The sequence below is a fragment of the Anabrus simplex genome, chromosome 1, assembly GCF_040414725.1.
Source record: "Anabrus simplex isolate iqAnaSimp1 chromosome 1, ASM4041472v1, whole genome shotgun sequence".
Lineage (NCBI taxonomy): Eukaryota > Metazoa > Arthropoda > Insecta > Orthoptera > Tettigoniidae > Anabrus > Anabrus simplex.
The window spans coordinates 1,165,593,750-1,165,616,767 of record NC_090265.1 but is presented as its reverse complement, the minus strand read 5'-3'; the positions used below and the strand labels follow the sequence as shown (position 1 = coordinate 1,165,616,767).

The 23,018-nt window shown below is 39.9% G+C and overlaps 1 protein-coding gene across 1 annotated transcript in view; it reads left to right on the top strand.

Moving 5' to 3' along the window:
* The first annotated feature begins 404 nt into the window (after positions 1 to 404).
* LOC136858142 (pancreatic triacylglycerol lipase) overlaps positions 405 to 23,018 on the top strand; it is a 116,178-nt gene continuing 93,564 nt past the window's right edge. Inside the window, exon 1 of the mRNA XM_068225430.1 lies at positions 405 to 551. The gene's annotated coding sequence lies outside the window, so the exon portion shown is untranslated. The remainder of the gene's footprint in view (positions 552 to 23,018) is intronic.

The following is a 23,018-nucleotide window of genomic DNA, read 5'->3' as shown; positions in this document are numbered from 1 at the left end:
TCTTTGGAGGTCTTGATATGTAACATTAAGAAATTCACAAAACTCCATGAGTGATGCTACTCTAACAGTATATAGCAGGGCTGGCCACAACGAGGCTCGCGAGCCGCATGCGGCTCTTGAGTCAGCCTTGTGCGGCTCTTGACACCAACCTTAGAGTAAAATTAAATGATGTAAATAATGGAATCTAATGACTTTTCACGGCCGACGGCAGCCGGTAGCAGCGATGTGCGACTTAACGTTATTAGCGCTGTACGTCAGTGGTAAGACATGGGAGGTGAAGATAGTTCCGGCGCCTTCTGTTAGATAGTGCTTTGAGCGGGAGAGTGTGTCAGTGAGTCGGTGTCGTGAGGTGAAGCCAATCACGTTCACGTATAGGCAATAGCGAGTGCCGATACTTTTCTGTGTGCAGTTGTTGTGTGCTGTTGAGTACTGTTGTAGCCTGGTGTCCGAACAGTTACGATGCTGTCTAAGAAAAGTAAATATGAAGATGAGAATCGAGCTTTTAATACCGACTGGGAGGAAGAATTCGTTTTTGTAGAAAGAAGGAAACGGTAAGCCAATGTCTCTTTTTTGTCAAATAACTTTGTCACAGTTCAAGGCCAGTAATCTTAAACGCCATCGTGACACTAACCACATGCGGTTTCAACAAAGATTTTCCTTTTGGCTCTTAGTTAAGGAAAACCAAACTGCAATCACTAAAGGGAAAATTTCATGGTCAGAGTAGGGTTATGTCAATTTTTACCAAGGAAGCAGACTTGACAACCGAAGCTGGCTTCATCTTGGATTTTAATATTGCTAAAACAAAAACGCCTTACACAGAGGGGGAGTTTATTAAGAAGAACATGGCACAAGTTATTTCTGTTTTAGAACCCGAAAATAAGAAACTGCAGAAACTGATAAACGAAATGCCCACTGCTAGACATACAATATAGAGGCGAGTCTCTGTTATTAGCGCGAATATTTTAAATAATTTACAAAAAAATCTAAGCGAGTGCTCAGCAGTAAGTCTGGCTCTGGTAGAAATCTACTAATATCAAAGATAAACTACAACTAGCCATATTTGTTAGGTATGTGTCCAAGGACTTGGAGGTGGTGGAAGAACTTTTAGACCTGGTTACTTTGAAGGAAACTACTCGTAGTTGTGACATTAAAGAAGCCCTGGATGGTGTTTTACAGAAAAACTCAGTGCCTGTCGGTAATATTGTCAGCATTGCTACCGATGGTGCACCATCTATGACTGGCACGAAACAAGGACTTATTGGGCTGTTAAATGCTGACACATAATTTCCTGATTTCCTGCCTGTACATTGTATTATTCACAGATAATATTTAGCAGCAAAATATTTTCAGTACCCGCATATTATGCAGGTAGTTCTAAAAATTATGGACTGTATTCGCTCATGTGCCAAAACACACCAACAGTTAAAATCTTTTGTAGAAGATATGAACAAAGGAGCTTCCTGATTATGTATCTTGGTACTGCTTAATAAGATGGCTATCAGTAAGCAATGTTCTTGACAGATTTTTTGAATTACTTGATCCATTCAAACAGTTTATGGAAAGAAAATCATTCCCTGAACTTAATGACCTCCAGTGGTTGTTAGATTTGGCTTTTTTTTTTACAGATGTGGTCCAGCATTTAAAAACGCTAAAACATATCTTTGCAAGGAAGAGAAAAACTTTTCTGAATTGGCCCAGACTGTATTTAGCTTTCATAGCAAGTTGAAGCTTTTTGGGAAAGACCTTCAGACTAAAACATGTTCTTACTCCAAATGTTTGAAGAAAATTACTGAAAGCCTTCCTGACGTTCAGGTGGAAACTGAAGATTACATGAGAAAAATCTCTGGCCTTGCTGAAGAAATCAATGGTAGATTTAATGATTTGAGATCATTTAAACCTTCATTTTCATTGCTGGAAAACCCTTTTTCTGTTGATGTGGGCGATGGCTGTCCTGTTTCATCACCAATAACAAAGGATACAGCAGCTGTAGAGTTGGAGATACTAGAACTGCAAGAGGACGAAGGACTAAAAGGACTCAAACGAATAGCCTTTCTACCATAGAATTTTGGAAGAATGTTCCAAAAGAAAAATACCCACTAACAAAAGTGTGCCAAGATACTAATCTCAAACTATGGGACTACTTATGTGTGTGAATCACTGTACTCAACGCTTAAATTCATTAAATCCAAACATCGATCTGAACTAACTGATCAACATTTAAGTGAACTTGTGCGAACTGCGCTTACCAATTATCAGCCAGATTTCAAAAAACTAACAGCAAAAAATGAACACTCAAAAAAGCACTTCTGAAAAGTAAAATCTCATTCCTTGATCTGTACCTGAAAAATAATGTGTGCAGTGTAGAAAATAAATGTTCCTTCATTTGTTATAAAATGAAAAGCGTGTCTTCATTTTATAAACCATTTTCTAAACATGCTCCCAAATTTTGTCTCCTAAATTCGCGGCTCCCAGAAGTAAGGTTAGTGGCCACCTCTGGTATATAGGCTATAGAAAAGTAATTTTACACTTTCACTATTAAAGCCTGAACATCTACAGGGAGACAGTCAGCACCAACTTGTAGGGCATTATGTAAAATATGGGCTGGACACCCAACCCCTAAATTGGTCTACTTAATTTGGACTTCAATTTTGTGAAAACATTGCTTTCACCTTTCCTAGCCAGACCCCCAAAATTTGTATTTGTATTATCGCCCCTATATGCACCAACTAGCAATTACCCGCGGCTTCGCTCGCGTTGATTTCGTAATTTGATCAAAGTAATCGTTCCTCGACATTCTACTAAGACATTATCTGAAAATTCCTAACGTATAAAAACTCACCCAAAAATTGAGTTACATTTACCCCAGAAATTCTTTTTAAACCATGTTTGTTGTATTGCCCTTTGAGGCTAAGACGACCATGCGACATAGAACTGTACATGTGAGGAACAGTTTTCTCTCAAGTCGAAAAAAATAAATACATGTTTCTTTATTTTTATAGGAGATTCCAAATACCCATTCCTACATCTGTAACATCTTCAGTTTTAGAGATATACATAAGTATCCCCATGAAAGGAATTCAACCCCTTGATCAGTCCTTCCCCCACCTGATCAAAGTGTACTTTCCGAAAACACAAATGCATGTTTCTTTACTTTTAAAGTAGATTCCAAATACCAATTTCCATGTCTGTAACATTCATTTTTGAGATATAAGTTTCTCCAGAAAAAGAATTAATTTGTTTACTTCCCTTCACACTCCCCACTCACGTGAATTTTCCAAAAACAAACAGTAACCGTTTCTTTAAAAGAGATTCCAAATACCAATTATCACGACTGTAACATCTTCAGTTTTTGAGATATATGTATCCTCGTAAAAGGAATTCATCTCCGTTTTCATCCTCCCCCCGCCACCCATTTGATTGCCGAACCAAATGCTTGTTTTGTTTTTACTTTTAAAGGATATTCCAAATACCCGTTTTCATGTTTGTAACACCTTTAGATTTTTTGGTGCAGGCCTATATATATATATATATATATACATTCTCATACAAATAATTCAACTAATTTTTCAATTCTCCTGCCCCCTCTCCACCCCCCCCCCCTTCCCCGTTAATGGTATTTCCCGAAAACCAAAGAATAAATGTTTCCTTATTTTTAAAGGAGATTCCAAATGCCAATGTTCACGTCTGCAACAAGTTAAGTTTCTGAGATATACTGTAGATACCCTAATTTTAAAAATTCACCCCCTTTTTCAGTTCCCCTTAACTGGATAGTCCGAAAAAATATTTATGTTTCTTTATTTTTATAGGACTTTTCAAATACCAGTTTTCAAATCTGTAATATGTTACGTGTCTGAGATAATTTGCAGATATAGTCTTTTCTTTTTTATCACCCCCTTTTGTCACTCCTGTTCACCCCCTATTCATCGGATTATCCCAAAACGCAAAAATACGTATTTCTTTATTTTCAAAGGAGATTCCAAATTTCAATGTTAATATATAATATAATATAATATATAAGTCTCCTCATAAAAGGTGTTTAACCAGTTTTCCCCCCTTTTCAACCCCCTTAATGGGATTTTCCGAAAATAAAAAAATACGTGTTTCCTTATTTTTAAAGGAGATTCCAAATACCAATTTTTACGTCTATAAATTTTTAGGTTTTGAGATATAAATATCCTAATTTTTAAACTTAATCCCCTTTTCACCCACTTAGCGATGGAAGATCAAAAACATCATCTCTTAGCGAGCACCTACGTGTTGATATGAATGTATCCCCAAAATTTCTTTTCTTTATGTCTAGTAGTTTTGGCTCGGCGATGATGAATCAGTCAGTCAGTCAGTCAGTCAGTCAGTCAGTCAGTCAGTCAGTCAGTCAGTCAGTCAGTCAGTCAGTCAGCCAGCCAGCCAGCCAGGACAAGTTATTTTATATATATAGACTTTCTCACTGAAGTTATTCTGTCTTATAACATTATGAATTAATTCAGAAATTGTGTCAGAATTTTCATTGCTACACTCAACAAGATCTAATAGTTTCGACTGGATACCTTCCTCTTTGTCAAAATATTGCACAATTACAGGAAAAATCTTATGATGCTAATGATTGCTAGCATCTGTACTAATGCTAACAAAATCACACTTGGAAATATTTTCTTTCACTTCCGCTTGTATTAAAGGAATTACATTATTTACTATTGCTTCAGTTTTTGTCTTTGCACTGGAAAATATTTTTGTAATTTTCGGATCGTTGAACATAGTTGGGAATTACTTGCTCGTACACGTGGTGGAGTTGTATGAGTGATGGTGCCGTACTGAATGAAGAGCAAACGTTGCCTTTGCAGCAGCTACTTTTCTTTCTTCTGACTTATTGTTACTGAAATCATTCGTCAGTTGCTTACTGGAGGACGCAGGACATATGGAATTCCTGTGCTTTACTGTAACTACGTGATCTTTGATGTCACTTTTCTCCTCATGTGCAATCGAAAAATAGGAACTGTAAAGAAAAATATTTTTTTAAATTACCAAGTCTGACTTGAGGTAAACGGTAAACCGTAAACGAAATTCTTTCACCAATCATTCGTTCTATTTCTTATATAAAAAATAAAATAAACTTACTCGGATGGTATACATTCCGCCTCATATTCACTTCTATCTCGTTTTATTGACGGAAAATCTTTAAATTTCGTTTTCCGTTTCGATGCCATGCTTAAAATGTTAAATATTCACTCAGAATATCACACTGAATTGAATCGATTCCTACAGATTCTTCTTCTTCGAACATAGAATAGAACAATATTCTTTCCAGTATTCTAATTGAAAACAATCTGTAACACCGGAAGTACGTAGAAAGAAGCGATAATTCGATAGTTTACTTTGACTACTTCATGGATAAGATCGATAAGGTAAAATTTAATGGATACTTCTTGAGTCTCGACAGTTCAATTTACTCGAAGTTTTAAGAGATTGGGCGGGCGTTGAAATTGTATTTCCTTTAGGAGTTAAGGGATTACTTTTTAAAAATCCGGGACTTTTAGTCAGCCGGACGGGACATTATTTATACCACTCTAATCCGGAAGAATCCCGGTTTTCAGGGACGTATGGCAACCCTAGACACAACACATTTTGTAGTTGTTCGAAGAAGATAAACACAGTTTCAATCTGATAAAAATTAAGACCGTCCGCCTCTGTGGTGTAGTTGTTAGTGTGATTAGCTGCCACCCCCGGAGGCCCGGGTATAAGGGCTGGAATGGGGTCCACTCAGCCTCGGGAGGTCAACTGAGTAGAGGCGGGTTCGATTCCCACCTTAGCCATCCTCGAAGTGGTTTTCCGTGGTTCCCACTTCTCTTCCAGGCAAATGCCGGGATGGTATCTAACTTAAGCCCACGGCCGCTTCCTTCCCTCTTCCTTGTCTATCGCTTCCAATCTTCCCCTCCCCCACAAGGCCCCTATTCAGCATAGCAGGTGAGGCCGCCTGGGCAACGTACTGGTTATCCTCCCCAGTTGTATGCCCCGACCCAATGTCTCACGCTCCAGGTCACTGCCCTTGAGGCGATAGAGGTGGGATCCCTCGCTGAGTCCGAGGCAAAAACCAACCCTGGAAGGTAAGCAGATTAAGAAAGAAAGAAAGAAAGAAAGAAAGAAAGAAAGAGAGAGAGAGAGAGAGAGAGAAAATTAAGACCGAAAACAGTGACTTATTCAAACAGGCTGCTATGAAACAATAGGAGTGCAACATAACAAATAAGAAAAGTATTATATGCATTACTATGATTACGTTTAATTACGTCATTAAATTTTGTTGAATGTTTTCTTTATTTTAGTATGATAATCAACACAAATACAAGAATACAGCTTTGTTTGGTCTAAGTGTTAATGGCTTATGTTGCTCCCTAAAAAATAAAACAATGGAATTACTGTGTAACCTATATCTTTCAGCACAGCATCATATTCCTAAGCATACCTGAATGACATAGCACTCCTTACATACAGTATGTACCTAACTTTTGCAATAATTTCTGCCACGAATAGAGCACGTTATTTGTAGCTTTGTCGATAGAGGAGGACCAACATGGCGCAGAAAATAAAATTGTACTAGTGGTAGACATAACATGATTTGAAACGGGCTACTCATATACTGTCGAAGATTGAGAAACTGTAACTTCCTTGACTGTCCCTTGTGGTTTGTGCGAGTGTGATATCTTTATGAACAGTGTTTGAATGAATGAATTAACATGGCGGTGAATGGATGTTATGACTTGTGTTTCCTATAATACTCATCTATTCTCCTCACGTTTTGGTGCCGAGACAAGGTAAGAAAATCACGCGAAGGTAATCTCAGAGGAAACAGACATCTTACTAGAATGACACGCTACAAACACAACATGAGAACCTCATCAAGATAGGTGGACCACTCGTGGAACTGCTCAACGTCACATCGTCAGTACCTTCGAGCATACAAACAGATAGAGAGGGTGCTCCCTATGTTTCTGCCGGCCAAGCGTGGCACCAACATCAAGCTCTGAGCGATCAGCTGATGTAGGGCAAAACAAGGCGGTCTTCCATAAGCAGAGTATTACGGAGTGTTTTTAAATCCCGATTTAAGCGTGCTCCTTATGATTAATGAAGATGAAGATGGTGATAAATGCAATTCCCTTGGAATATTTCCTTTCCTTTTTGTACGAAAAGTGTTAAGTATCATTAATTACCTAGGCCTATGTGTGATTGGATGTGTTTACATATCAGTTAAGCGATACGGCGGCGTGATTAGGCCTTGCATGGTTAACCTATTTTAGTTATTTGTCTTTTAATTTCATAAGTTGAATTTTCTCCGTAATATTATCTAAAATAGTTCTTTTTAAAATATTTTTACAGTTCTGGAAATAATAAACTCGACAAAACATACCAATAACCTGCATTTCTAATAATGCCAATATTTTGTTGGTTGAGACTTATAAATCGAGAAACGTGGCCGCTAATTACGCAGTCGGCCCCCTTACGCCTGGAATAATTATCGTCAAAGAAAATTTGAAGGTACAAATACTTAATGCAGCTGATAACCTCAAGGTTATGCCCCTAAGAACAGCTATCACCACCATCACACTTATCCACAGACCTTCACATTTAGTCTATAGATGTACCATTCAGTTATCCATGTTGATAATTATTGTTTTACAGGGCCTAACATCTGGGTTATCAGCCATTATCATGCGTGAACGCAGACACAACAACCTAATATCTAGGTTATCAGCCACTATCGTACATGAATAAGCACACACACAGACACACACCACAAGTTGTTCAACACTTCTAAGTGCTCAGGCTATATCAAACTAACACCGAGTTAATGAAACCTGATGAGATGTACCATTCACAGAACTATCCTTAAAAATATAACGTAACTTACAATATGATGGAAAACAAGAAGCCATGTAGGCTATAACTTACCAAAACTGCCAGTCAATGAATGTATGATACAATGCAGAAACAAATATTCACATGTAATTCACACACCGTTCTTCTCCAGAAATGTTGTGAAAACGTGAGAACTGCATGTCTTGACAATATTGTCCTACAGGAGTTCTTTAACGTGCCAGTAAATCTACCGATACGAGGCTGACGTATTCGAGCACCTTCAAATACCACCGGACTAAGCCAGGGTCGAACCTGCCAAGTTGGGCTCAGAAGGCCAGCTCTCTACCGTTCTCAGCTCGGCCCTCCTACATTAAATAAATGACGTTATTGTTAGTTCATTTGAGGGACTTGGGAGATATTGGCCAACATCTAGGTATACTTAGGTGTTTGTTGAATTTCTCTGATAACCTAGTGTGTAAAACTAGTTTTTAGGATCTAGGATTGGGGTAGGTGCCCCAAGACTTCAAACAAGGTACCATCCCGGCATTTTCCTAGAAGGAGTGTTGGAAAACCCGCGGAAACCACTCTCAGGATGGTCACTGTCAGAATCGGGATTCGAACCTTGTACCTCCGGACATCCGGCTCAGCCGCACAGTCATGGTGCGCTACTTAAGGCTAAGGCTATGAGGTCCAGAAATATATTTAGAAAATGTTCAAAGTAAAATAAGTCCACGATTTGAGTCCTGGACGGGATTTCGGTCTTTTGTCTAAGTACCTACTGTAGTATAAGTCAGAACTAAACTACATATTTGTACAATATTTCATTTAGTCCTAATGGTACAAGTAAACATGTTAACATCCATGTAGGGAGAAGAGTACAAGTCATTTTGTGACTTATACTCACTTTCCCTGGTAGCTTAAATACGGTATGTAATCATGTCGGTGTTTTTTCGGTTACAGATTTAATCCTTACGTGTGGAAAGATATGTTAATAATATTACTGACATTTATTTCCAATTAAAGAAATGTGTTGATCAAATTAAAGCTCCTAACTTTTTATTTTAATGCTTTAATTTCATTAACATTTTTCCTTTTTGTGGGTTTGTTTATATATCTAGGTGTACGAAGCACGAGAGTTTTTGATACTTTAGGGAGTAGCTTATGTCTATTAGGTATAATGAAGGTAAATAATTACATGCCCCTTATCAAACCTCTGACGGCAATTGTAAAACAACGCAAGATATGACCATTTTTGGCATATTCCTTCAAATTGGCGTACTTCACTTATCATTTACGAACATGCGACTGAGCGAGTTGGCCGTGCGATTAAGAGCGCGCGGCTGTGAGCTTGCATCCGGGAGATAGTGGGTTCGAATCGCACTGTCGGCAGCCCGGAAGATGGTTTTCCGTGGTTTCCCATTTTCACACCCGGCAAATGCTGATGCTGTAACTTAATTAATGCCACGACCGCTTCCTTCCAACTCCTAGGCCTTTCCTATCCCATCGTCGCCATAAGACCTATCTGTATCAGTGCGACGTAAAGCCACTAGCAAAAAAGAAAAAAAGAACATCCGTGCTTTTATACGTTTGTAATATGTTACAATTATATAGGAAAAGCCTCGTATGTCGACAATGATTATTTGAAATTTCCCACTTACGCCGACAGCCCGAGCATATTCACCATAGGTGCCCAACATCAGCTGATTTTTATCCTGGCGCCGTGTTCTGTCGGCAGCGCCCTCTCTATCTATTTGTATGCTCGAAGGTCAGTACCTGATAATACCATCAAATCAGGCGCGCCAACTTCAGTTAATTACTGGAAGCGGGGGGGGGCATGATTGACATGAATACAGGCATGTGAAATGATGAGCTATTAATGCAAACATTAATATATATTAATAATATCCACAATCAAACAGAAAAATACAACAGAAATAGTGATTGTTTCTCAAATACATTTTTGAACGAATATTATGTGCGGAGTTTTCTTTAATATTCACAAGTAAAGAGAAAAATAGAACTTGATTCATAAATAAATACTTTGAAGGAATGTCCTATGTACGAGGCTATTGAAAATAATCACAAGTAAAAAAACGCATAACTTACTTTATAAATGAATTTAAGTTCTGTTGACCTGTAGTTGTGTGGAAATAAGTCTTAACTCTTTTAAAACCGGAGAAAAACCTCTCAGCTGTTGAAATTGTCATGGGAATCGTCATCACTATTTTTTAAACTTAAGGGGGGAGGACCCAGCCTAACACGGGGAAAATAGGTCAATATTCATTCGATTGTTAAATATGCTACAAACGTTGTTGACAAATGCTGTACATATCCCAGTACTGGCATGCTTCCTGGCAACCAAAAGCAACTTCAATAATGTCAAAATTCTAATAATTATAATATTTTAAAATATAATGTTCAAAATTTCCCGCCTTTTAACAATATATCACTCTTTCCCTTATAAATTCCAAGTTTATGAGAATTTTCGTACTTTTTCTTTTTTAAAGTGTGTATCAAACCTCCACCTACAAAATAAACCTCAATCACTAACATAGACTGTGATTTAGATATTTTTGTCGAGTTTTTATTCCGAGCACCTGAAAATATTAATAATTTTGTAAATAAATACGTTATATAAAATCTAATATAAATCCTATTGATCTGAATGAGGCGCAGATTGTAGTACAACACTATGGGAGAAAACCCTGAAAAAACATAATTATACGTGAAACAGTAAGATAGTTTTGAAGGAAACAGTGATATACTGTTAAAAAGGCGGTAAATTTTGAACATTTTATTTAAAATTGTTATAATTAGAATTTTGACATTATTGAAGTTGCTTCTGATTGCTAGGAAGCATGCCAATACTGGGATATGTACAGCATTTGTCAACAACGTTTGTAGCATATTTAACAATCGAATGAATATTGGCCTATTTTCCCCGTGTTAGGCTGGGTCTCCCCACTACAGTTCTGAGAGCGACTTCGAACCCCACTGGCGGCAACCCTGAAGATGGTTTTCCGTGGTTTCCCATTTTCACACCAGGCAAATCCTGGGGCTGTACCTTAATTAACGCCACGGCCGCTTCCTTCCCACTCCTAGCCCTTTTCTGTCCCATTGTCGCCATAAGACCTACCTGTGGCATTGTGACATAAAGCCAATTGTAATAATAAATCTGTGAGCAAATCGTTAAGACGACCTAATAAGTTATCAATTATTTTTCCTTCATTCAGCAGCGACTCATGCAATATTCTTCTGTGAAGCAAAATACGATCAGAGTCTACATCATCTTCATGGAATAGAAAAATTGTGTCTTTGTTTGCATCACTCCTAAGTAGAAACTGTTCCAATTCACATAAGAATTTTTAAGATGATGCGTAAAAACGGGAAGCCAAACAACATGGTTATCCATGACTGCAAAGACACCTGTACCTTTGTTCAACTGAATCAAACTGTTCTGTTGAATTATCTTCAGAATCGTCATACCGTTTAGGAATCTTTCTCCTTTGAGGCAGAGTGGGTGAATGAACTGCTGCAACTTCAATGGCCGTTCACATATCTCGTCCACGTACCTTTCTCTTTACACCATTCGAAATGAATTCTCGATTGATCGTAGGCTATAACATGGTTCGTGATTGTGAGACTCAGGGGTACCGACTCCGGTACTATGGTGCTGGAGCACCCACAGCACCCTCACAAACAGGGAGAAAAAGAATTTTATAAAAGGGATAATAACAGAAGAAAATAAAAAGGGGAAATGTGGTTCATAGTTTTATAACCTAGCAATACGAAGGTGTTTTTGTCCCCACATAACCAACAGGGAGGCTGAAGAGTCCACTAAGAAATTTTCGTTTACTTTAGTCTCAATCACAAGTGAGTTATATATTATTATATATCTTATATATTATATACTATATTATACACCGGGCGAGTTGGCCATGCCGTTAGGGGCGCGCGGCTGTGAGCTCGCATCCGGGAGAGAGTAGGTTCGAATCCCACTGTCGGCAGCCCTGAAGGTGGTTTTCCGTGGTTTCCCATTTGCACACCAGGCAAATGCTGGGACTGTACCTTAATTAAGGCCACGGCCGCTTCCTTCCCCTTCCTAGGCCTTTCCTGTCCCATCGTCACCATGAGACCTATCTGTGTCGGTGCGATGTAAAGCAAATCGCAAATATATATATTATACCGTATATTTTATTAATAATTAGGTATGATTCATTCAAAACTTCAGGAAGGGTAGGCCCTAATTGATTCCAGAGATAGTTACGTTTGCTAAATATTGCGTTAACTATACCCACTTTTATAAGTACATCAGAACGTTCTTTTTTCGCCTTGATGAGATTTAAACTTTACTGCGCAGTGCCATGGCGCAAGGAAAATTGAACGATAACGCAATTATGAATTTCCATAATTAAGAAAAATAAAAAATAAATTGAACCTCAAAACTGCGGCGATCATTTTCACCAAACCATCGACTGTTCGCAGGAACACACTCTTTATGAGTGAGAATTAGAAACTCCACAAAGATTTTACTCGTAAATTATGTACTAAAGACTTAAGAGTTTCAGCTTCTATTTTATTATAATACTAAATAAATGCCAAATTTTGAAGTTTTTACTTTTTAATAAACTCAGTTTGCTCTCATTCTAAAAGAAAATTAGACTATTAAGTTTTTTACCTTAAAATTTTAGACACAATTTTATTTCTTTAGCTTCCTTCCTTTTAAATCACTTATATTTTCTTTCTTTCTTAATCTGCTTACCCTCCAGGGTTGGCTTTTCCCTCGGACTCAGCGAGGGATTCCACCTCTACCGCCTCAAGGGCAGTGTCCTGGAGCGTGAGACATTGAGTCAGGGGATACAACTGTGGAGATTGACCAGTACCTCGCCCAGGCGGCCTCACCTGCTATGCTGAACAGGGGCCTTGGTTGGGGATTGAAAGGGACAGACAAGGAAGAGGGAAGGAAGTTTTTTTTTTTTTTTTTTGCTAGGGGCTTTACGTCGCACCGACACAGATAGGTCTTATGGCGCCGATGGGATAGGATAGGCCTAGGAGTTGGAAGGAAGCGGCCGTGGCCTTAAGTTAGGTATAATCCAGGCATTTGTCTGGAGAAGAAGTGGGAAACCATGCAAAACCACTTCGAGGATGGCTGAGGTGGGAATCGAACCCACTTCTACTCAGTTGACGTCCCGAGGCTGAGTGGACCCCGTTCCAGCCGTCGTACCACTTTTCAAATTTTGTGGCAGAGCCGGGAATCGAACCCGGGCCTCCGGGGGTGAAAGCTAATCACACTAACCACTACACCACAGAGGCGAACTCACAAATATTTAAAATGTAAAATCTCTTACATTTTCAAGACTAAAACTCACCTTTGCCTTTTATCTAGATTGTATGTGGATTTACGAGGACTTCTGTTTGTACTCACTCATTATTGTTGAAAAAGCGCCTAATAAACAATAGTTTATGTTTTCCATCAAGTATTGCTCATTCAAAAACACCGAAAACTGAATTTTAATGATCGTTAAATTTTGACATTTTCCAGCACCTTCCTCGTTTGTGGACTATGAGTTTTTACAGTTTGACTTGCGTCGCATCGCCGCAGATAGGTTTTACATCAACGCTGGGATAGGAAAATACTATGAGTTGTAAAGAAGTGACCACAGCCTTACTGAAGGTACAGCCTCAGCATTTGCCTGGTGTAAAAAGGGGAAACCACGGACAACCATCTTCAGAGCTGCCGCCAGTGGATTTCGAACCCACTCTCTCCCGAAAGAAAGCTGATAGCTACGTGACCCAAACCGTGGAGCCACTTGCTCGGTTGGACTATGAATTGGAACACTCCCAGTATTTTGCAGTGATTACAGTATCAGCCAGTTATTCGCAGTTACAGCGTCATATCCAATAGATAATGGTAGTAGTACGGGTACAATGCTGGCCCCACGCCAATAGGATGTAGTCCTCTCTCCAAAGACGCACCAGTTCGGTTCTTGAGACACATTGGTCCCTGATGTTCTGCAGATCGGCACTAGGTCGGAGTTGACGTCCAAGCCAGTTAGGATTGCCTCATATCAGACAGGATAAATAGGAACACATTGTCTTCTTCTTTTTCTGCCGCTTTTCCCACACCTGTGAGGTCGCGGGTGCGAACTGTGTCGCGCATGTGGATTTGGCCCCGTTTTACGGACAGATGCCCTTCCTGACGCCAATCCTATATGGAGGGACGTAATCATTATTGCGTGTTGCTGTGCTGGTTAGTAGTTAAGTGTGTTATGTGAATATGAAGAGAGAACTGTTGGGACAAACACAAACACCCAGTCCTCGAGCCAGAATAATTAATCAGAGGCGATTAAAATCCCCGACCCGGCTGGGAATCGAATCCGGGACCCTCTGAACCGAAGGCCTCAATGCTGACCATTCAGCCAGTGTGTCAGACAAATAGAACACATTGTATTGACAATGAACTTTGCGTACGACAATGGATCAGCAGATAAAAATACTCTTGTTTATTTTATTTCATATCGAGACAAAGAAAACTATGTATTCCAGTGATTTTCAAACCACTGTCGATCAAAATATTACGTATACTCGAGTTTCGATAGTGTTTGTTTATTTATTTATTTATTTATTTATTTGTTTATTGTGTTTCAGACAAGCATAAACCTATGTGAAACACATATATACATAGGAGTTTAGTATTACATTAGATAAAAACAAATATCAAATTAAAATTATATTATCTCCTATGAAAGTCCTTGTAAAATAAAGTCATAAATGAAATAAAAATACACTTTTCTTCAGTAACATATAGTATATTACAAATAATCAGTTACATATGCACATCGCATAACAAGTTATTTATAATATTACAATTAAAACGATTTACTAACAGCTTTAAACCTGTATTAGTACTGTAATTATACATGATGGTAGTGATGTTATCGAAGATAATAATGATGATGAGGTAGATGGTATTACTATAGGCCAAACTAAAAAGAGAACTAAAGTTATGAGCATAACAGTAAGAGTCGACAAAGTGGGAATTTAACTTAGAACAGAAAACAATTAAGTTATCTGTTTACATCGTTTTTTTTACTATCGAAGTGTATGTAGTTGTAAATATATCTAGACTATACACATTGCTATATTTTTTGCTATTTGCTTTATGTCGCACCGACACAGATAGGTCTTATGGCGAGATGGGACAGGAAAGGCCTAGGAATGGGAAGGAAGCTGCCGTGGCCTTAATTAAGGTACAGCCCCAGCATTTTCCTGGTGTGAAAATGGGAAACCACGGAAAACCATCTTCAAGGCTGCCGACAGTGGGGTTCGAACCCACTATCTCCCGGATGCGAGCTCACAGCTGCGCGCCCCTAACCGCACGGCCAACTCGCCCGGTGGTAATATGTTTTTGGGCGTATAAATGGATTAGGGACAGACAAGCTGAACAGAGAGAGCAGGTTAGGGCTACCAGTAAGATTGTTAAATAATTTGTAGACGAATAGAAGAATTGCAATTACTCGTCTTTTTGATAAGGACTTACAGCCAAGTTGTTTCATGAAGTCATCATAAGGTTCAAATTTAGTTTAAAGCTGGGATTCCAAATGAGCGATAAATATTCTAGTCAAACAGGTGGTAACAATGGCAGGAAGGACTTAGAATGAAGAAATAAAGGCTACGTTAGGAATTAACTCGATCGATGAAGCTGTGCGCGTAAACCGGCTTCGATGGTGGTGTCATGTGAGGCGAATGGAGGAAGATTGGTTACCTAGGAGAATAATGGACTCTGTTATGGAGGGTAAGAGGAGTAGATGTACGGGTCGATAGCCTAGATGAAATGAAATGACGTATGGCTTTTAGTGCCGGGAGTGTCCGAGGACAAGTTCGGCTCGCCAGGTGCAGGTCTTTCGATTTGACACCCGTAGGCGACCTGCGCGTCGTGATGAGGATGAAATGATGATGAAGACGACACATACACCCAGTCCCTTGCCAGCGAAATTAACCAATAATGGTTAAAATTCCCGACCCTGCCGGGAATCGAACCCGGGACCCCTGTGACCAAAGGCCAGAATGCTAACCATTTAGCCATGGAGCCGGACAGCCTAGATGTTATGTCCCTTTAAACAACAAGCATCATCATGATCATCATCAAATGTAGAGAGAGACCAAGACGACGATGGTTAGACTCAGATTCTAACGATTTAAAGATAAGAGCTATAGAACTAAACGAGGCCACATAACTAGTTAGAAATAGAGGATAATGGCGGCGATTCATAATTTCACAGAGGGTTGCAGACTGAACGCCGAAAAGCATAACAGTCTGTAATGAAGTATTTATTTATTTATTTATTTATTTATTTATTTATTAAGCAAGCTACTTGATTTCATGGGTGATGGTCACTATCTTAATAACTTGGAACCTAACAGAAAGTCTCTTCAAGGAATTAGTAGATACGCTGGCACAGAAACTACTAAATATGGCATGGACGTTTGAAACTGTGACCACCGGCTCCCTTTATAGTACGTAAAATCGACACATGAACAGCCTGTTCACACCAGCATCGACGTTGTCACGTTTATACTAGTATGCTGTTTGTCCTTTCGAATATTTTCTGGGCCGATGACCTTCGATGTTAGTCCCCTTTAAACAACAAGCAAGCGAATATTTCCTGATACAGCTACCATTTTGTCTGAAAGAACTTCGTTCTGCACTTCACTTATAGCATGTTCCCAAGGTCTCGACATTTTGCTTCATAAATGAAAAACCTACAACCTGTTTTCCAGTCTTTGACCGGGTCAGGGATATAATGAATGAATCAGATATATGCTGTTATTACGATGGGGTCGCCACTCCCAAAGTGATTTATATATTAATGAGTGATAGATTTTTTGCTTCATAAATAAACTCGTTAAAACCGCACAAGCAAATATTACAACAGAACATTTGACTGTAGGCAGGTGCAGACGACGCACACCAGAGAGGTACACTGTTTGCGCTCTTTATGCAAAAGGTCCGATTGGTCGAGTAGCTGTTTAAGGACAACCACGGTTGTTCTTGTCGTAAGAGCGGCGTTTTTGCCAGCTTGCCTTCCATGTACAAGTAAAACTATAAGACGCGACTTTATTAATAAACACTACTGTGATTCGATACCCCAACCTCAAGCTCCAAATCAACTGAACTAACCATTCAGCCGCGGTAGAACAAGGATCTACGGTTGACTCTGAAGTTGCAGCGGTAGTCCTTTCAAGTTATGAAAGTGCTTGCCGTTGTAATTTCGGTCTTAACAGTTAGATGAGATTCGATCTCCTCCCTACTACATGGGCGAGTAGAGTTTCAAGCGTTGGAACTTCCATAAGACTCCCTTGTCCAGAGAAGTGAGTTCCATAATTCAACGCCACGCGGCGCACACATCGTTTGGTCTGAACGACTTGCAGTTGAGTGCAAAGATTTTTAGGCATGACGCACTGTATTAGAAGGCGAAATATTGTTTGAGTGTGAACCGGGTGTTTTTAATATAAACAGTCATCATCATCGCCATCATCCTCACCACCAACACCACCACCACCACCACCACCACCATCATCATAATCATCATCATCATCATCATCATCATCATGCAGACTGTTTTGTGTCAGGTTGTAAATCTGAGTGTAGTAAAGAGGTCGGTAGGCACATCCATCCTAAGATTTTATCAGAAGATGAATGTCAAGTTGGCAATGTATCTTTTAAAAAGTCAGTTGCGATAGGTCTGGCGTTTTTTTAAAGAACATGGTGTGCATGGCTACGGAAACAGCAAAGCAACAGAAATACTTACACGTAATGTGAAAAAAGTTTTCTATGTTATGAATTTGTATATGCTATGAATGTAATGAATTTTAAATTGCCGATAGAGGAGTGGCTCCAAAGTGATGACAAGCATCCAGACCATTGAAAGATTTCCACGAAGTCATCCAACGTAGTGATAACAACAACAACAAAAACAACAATCAATCAATCAATCAATCAATCAATACTGATCTGCATTTAGGGCAGTCGCCCAGGTGGCAGATTCCCTATCTGTTGTTTTTCTAGCCTTTTCTTAAATGAATTCAATGACATTGGAAATATATTTAACATCTCTCTTGGTAAGTTATTCCAATCCCTAACTCCCCTTCCTACAGTATAAATGAATGTTTGCCTCAATTTGTCCTCTTGTATTCCAACTTTATCTTCATATTGTGATCTTTCCTACTTTCAACGACGCCACTCAAACTTATTCGTTTACTAATGTCATTCCACGCCATTTCTCCGCTGACAGCTCGGAACATACCACTCAGTCGAGCAGCTCGTCTCCTTTCTCCAAGTTCTTCCCAGCCCAAACTTTGCAAAAAAATTTTAACGCTACTCTTTTGTTGGAAATCACCCAGAAAAAAACCGAGCTGCTTTTCTTTGGATTTTTTCCAGTTCTTGAATCAAGTAATCCTGGTGAGGATCCCATACACTGGAACCATACTCTAGTTGGGGTCTTACCAGAGACTTATATAAGCCCTCTCCTATACATCCTTGCTAAAACCTCTAAACACCATCATAACCATGTGCAGAGATCTGTATCCTTTATTTACAATCCCATTTATGTGATTACCCCAATGAAAATATTTTCTTATATTAACACCCAGATACTTACAATGATCACCAAAAGGAACTTTCACCCCATCAACATAGTAATTAAAACTCAGAGTACTTTTCCTATTTGTGAAACCCACAACCTGACATTTATCCCCATTTATCAAAATTGCCTACTGTCCATCTCACAGGATTATCAAGGTCATTTTGCAGTTGCTCACAATCAAACTTATTTATTACTCTATGGAGAATAACATCATCCGCAAAACGCCTTACCTCTGATTCTACTCCTTTACTCAAATCATTTATATATATACATATATATGAAAACATAAAAGTCCAATAATACTGCCTTGAGGAATTCCCCTCTTAGTTATTACAGGGTCAGATCAAGCTTCGCCTACTCTAATTCTCTGAGATCTATTTTCTAGAAATATAGCAACCCATTCAGTCACTCTTTTGTCTAATCCAATTGCACTCATTTTTGTCAGTAGTCTCCCATGATCCACTCTATCAAATGCTTTAGACAGGTCAATCGCAATACAGTCCATTTGATCTCCAGAATCCAAAATATCTGCTATAACGTGCTGGAATCCTACAAGTTGAGCTTCAGTGGAATAACCTTTCCTAAAACCGAATTGCCTTCTATCGAACCAGTTATTAATTTCGCAAGCATGTCTAATGTAATCAGAAATAATGCCTTCCCAAACCTTACATGCAACGCATGTCAAACTGACTGGCCTGTAATTTTCAGCTTTATGTTTTATCACACTTTCCTTTACACACAGGGGCTACTATAGCAACTCTCCATTCATTTGGTATAGCTCCTTCAACCAAACAATAATCAAATAAGTACTTCAGATATGGTACTATATCCCAAACCATTCTCTTTAATATATCGCCAGAAATCTTATCAATTCCATCTGCTTTTCTAGTTTTCAACTTTTGTATCTTATTGTAAATATGATTTTTATCATAATGTAAATTTTAATTCTTCTTTAGGATTAGTCACCCCCTCTATCTGGATATTTTCCTTTTAACCAACAATCTTTACATACTGCTGACTGAATACTTCTGCCTTTTGAAGATCCTCACATACACACTCCACTTGTTCCTGGAATGCCCTTCTCGGAACCTGTTTCTGCCTTAAAGTAGCTATGCATACCCTTCCATTTTTCACTAAAATTTGTATGACTGCCAATTATGCTTGCCATCATGTTATCCTTAGCTGCCTTCTTCGCTAGATTCAATTTCCTATTAAGTTCCTTCAATTTCTCCTTACTTCCACAGCCATTTCTAACTCTATTTCTTACCAATCTGCACCTCCTTCTTAGTCTCTTTACTTCTCTATTACAATAAGGTGGGTCTTTATCATTCCTTACCACCTTTAAAAGTACAAACCTGTTTTCACATTCCTCAACAATCTTTAAACCCATCCCAGAGTCTGTTTACATTCTTATAACACTTTTTTTTCGTCTACTAGCCCTAGAATCGCTTCGAGCCACCAAGTGCACAGTAGATTTGGCTGACATCCTTTGGTCTTCAGGATTCAAGTATGATTTAACAGCAAAAATAAACCAAGACCCTGCTGAAAGGCATTTTGGTCTTATACTGGTAGTTAGCAGCGACGACCATCCCACCTCTACAGAACTTAATCACATCATTTTGTTTCAGTCAATATACGTACCAATGAAAGGAATTCGCACACGGTTCACTGTTATTGACCACGAGCTTTCTTTCTTCAGTACGGCTCAATGGCTAAATGGTTAGCGTGCTGGCCTTTGGTCACAGGAGTCCCGGGTTCGTTTCCCGGCAGGTTCTGGAATGTTAACCTTCATTGGCACGGGGGCTGGGTGCATGTTTCTTCTTCACCATCATTTCACCCTCATCATGACGAGCAGGTCGCCTACGGGTGTCAAATCAAAAGACCTGCTCCTGTCGAGCCGAACATGTACTCGGACACTCCCGGCACTAAAAGCCATACCCGTACGCCATTTCATCCCTTTCTTCACGCAACAGATAAGATCAATGGCACGAGATGAAAGATGTGCGAAGTAAGGAGGTAAAGGAAAATATTCATTAAGAGATAAGGGATAGTATTATTAGTCACTAGTATTACACTGACGATTATTGAACTAGGCCTCGGTCGCATAGATCTGTCAGTTACACTTAAGAAAATCGAAATTGCAACACCATGAAGACATTGGTCGTTTGTGTCGATTTTCAAGATATGGAACGATGCCATGAAGGTATGTAAACGATCAAAGTTTCAGACCCATTGGATTGTTACTATAGGTCTCCCCACATGATTGGTCGCGGAGGAATCAACTCCCGTATACGGACTCTGGTGTAGCGTAGTTGACTTGCACTCTGTGCAGGGAAGTGTTCCCCGTCAAACATGCCACGACGACAGAGAAGAGCACGCTATCAACAACTGTCGCCGTTTGAGAGGGCTCGGATAATTGGGCTGTGTGAGGCTGGATTATCACTAAGGACTGTCGTTCCACGTATTGGCCGACAGGCATCTACGGTACAACGTGTATGGCAGCAGTGGTCAAATATAGGTACACACACTCGTAGACCTGGCACAGGCCCAGCGCGACAGACAACTGTGAGAGAGGATCGCTGCACCATTCGGATGGGCCGGATGGAACCCCATGCAACAGCAGCGCAAATTCGAGCAGCTGTGGTACCCCACGTTACACAACAAACAGTTGGTAATCGCCTGCGTGCAGCTGGCTTACGAGCCCGTGTCCCTGCAGAAGGTGTTCCATTGACCCCACAACAGCGACGCGTAAGGCTGGCCTGGTGTCGAGAAAGATCGATGTGGGTCGACGAATGGCATAGGGTCGTCTTTAGTGATGAATCGCGCTTCTGTCTTGCCCGCAGTGATCGCCGGAATCGTGTGCGCCGACGTACCGGGGAGAGGGGCCGCCCAGATCTTGTTGTCGAGAGGCACACAGGGCCAACACCAAGCATTATGGTCTGGGGAGCTATTGGCTTTAATGTGAAATCACAATTAGTGCTTGTTGAGGGCATTATGACTGCCCGACAGTACGTTAATAGCGTACTCAATCCAGTGGTTGTCCCTATGATGGCGAACATTGCTAATGGGATGTTTCAGCAGGACAATGCCCGGGTTCACACTGCACGCATCTCCAGAGAAGCTCTCCACGACATCACAACCTTAGAATGGTCCGCTAGATCCCCGGACTCAGTCCTATTGAGCATGTGTGGGACATGATGGGTCGACAACTGGCCAACCGTCCTCAGCCACCCACAACTCTGGAACAACTGACGCGTGCAGTGCATCAAGCATGGGCCACAATTCCTCAGGAAGCGATCCAGGGCCTTGTTGACTCCATGCCTCGACGAATTCATCAATGTATTGCAGCTCGTGGTAGGCACATCCTGTATTAATTGTTGTCCAAACTTGCGGTCAGAGGGACCTGAAGGTGTAATCATCGAATCACAACTGAACACTCGTCCTGCATGTTCAATTGCAGCTATGTAGCACTACTCCTTCTGGGTGTTGCAATTTCCATTTTCTTCAGTGTATTTACAACAGTTTAGCTAGAGCAGGCGATAATCTTATGTGGCTGCCAGATTCACAGAGCAGCAAATAAAATTGTACCATGAGGTGAGAGTATGAAATCATTAGAATGTGATTCTGAAACTCACAGCGTCCTTCGTGATGTAAGCGTTCTTTCCAAACTACGGGACTTTCGCGGTAATGACTCTAAATGCCTAAAATATCCTTCGTTAGCTTTCTATGCCGTGCTGAAAAACGTATACACTGCAATGGAAGGAAAGCTCAAAGAAGAAGGGGCGTTGTGGGGAGATATATTTTCAGACTGTTTGGAGATAATGCACGAACATCAAGTGCACCGATATTTGTGCGGTTCAAAGGATCATCTACTATTATATTTACCCAAAATTGTATTTCAGTACATTAATTACATATTTATTTATCGGGTGAAGGAAATATCAAGAGAGGCAAAGTCCAGGTCATCTTCTAAAGCAGCGAGGTATTTAAAGTTTCTTCCAAATGGAGATGAGCATTTTTAATTGTGTGTACTCAGCATCGCATTTTTTTTGCCATTATTTCTTTCTGGTTCTTCAGTGCGGTATATAGAACCCCCAACATAGGAAAGTGATGTGCATTTAAATTATGTGCAGAAGTCGAGCCCGTCAAGCTCCAGCTGTTTCATATTACGGTATGTAGTCGCGTCAAGACCAAATGACAATAGCACCGCCTTGCGGCGGGAACGCTGAACTACATGAGTTCCATAACTTTATACTTCATTCGCTCTGCTACTACCAATAAAAGAGGTAAAAGGTTATCACAGCAGTACGCGGGTGTTTTATCGTTGCCGGCATCCTCCATGCACTTATCTCGACGTCACCCCTCTCTGTTATCTTCTCAGTTCTCGGAAAGCCATCCAAGGTTCTATGACGCGCCAAGGTTCTATGACGCGTTGCATAAAGCCAAAGGGATCACTCATTTTTTTCTTTTTTTATAAACTCCTCTGTTACTCAACATAAGTGAACATTAAAGGACTCCTCCCCAGGT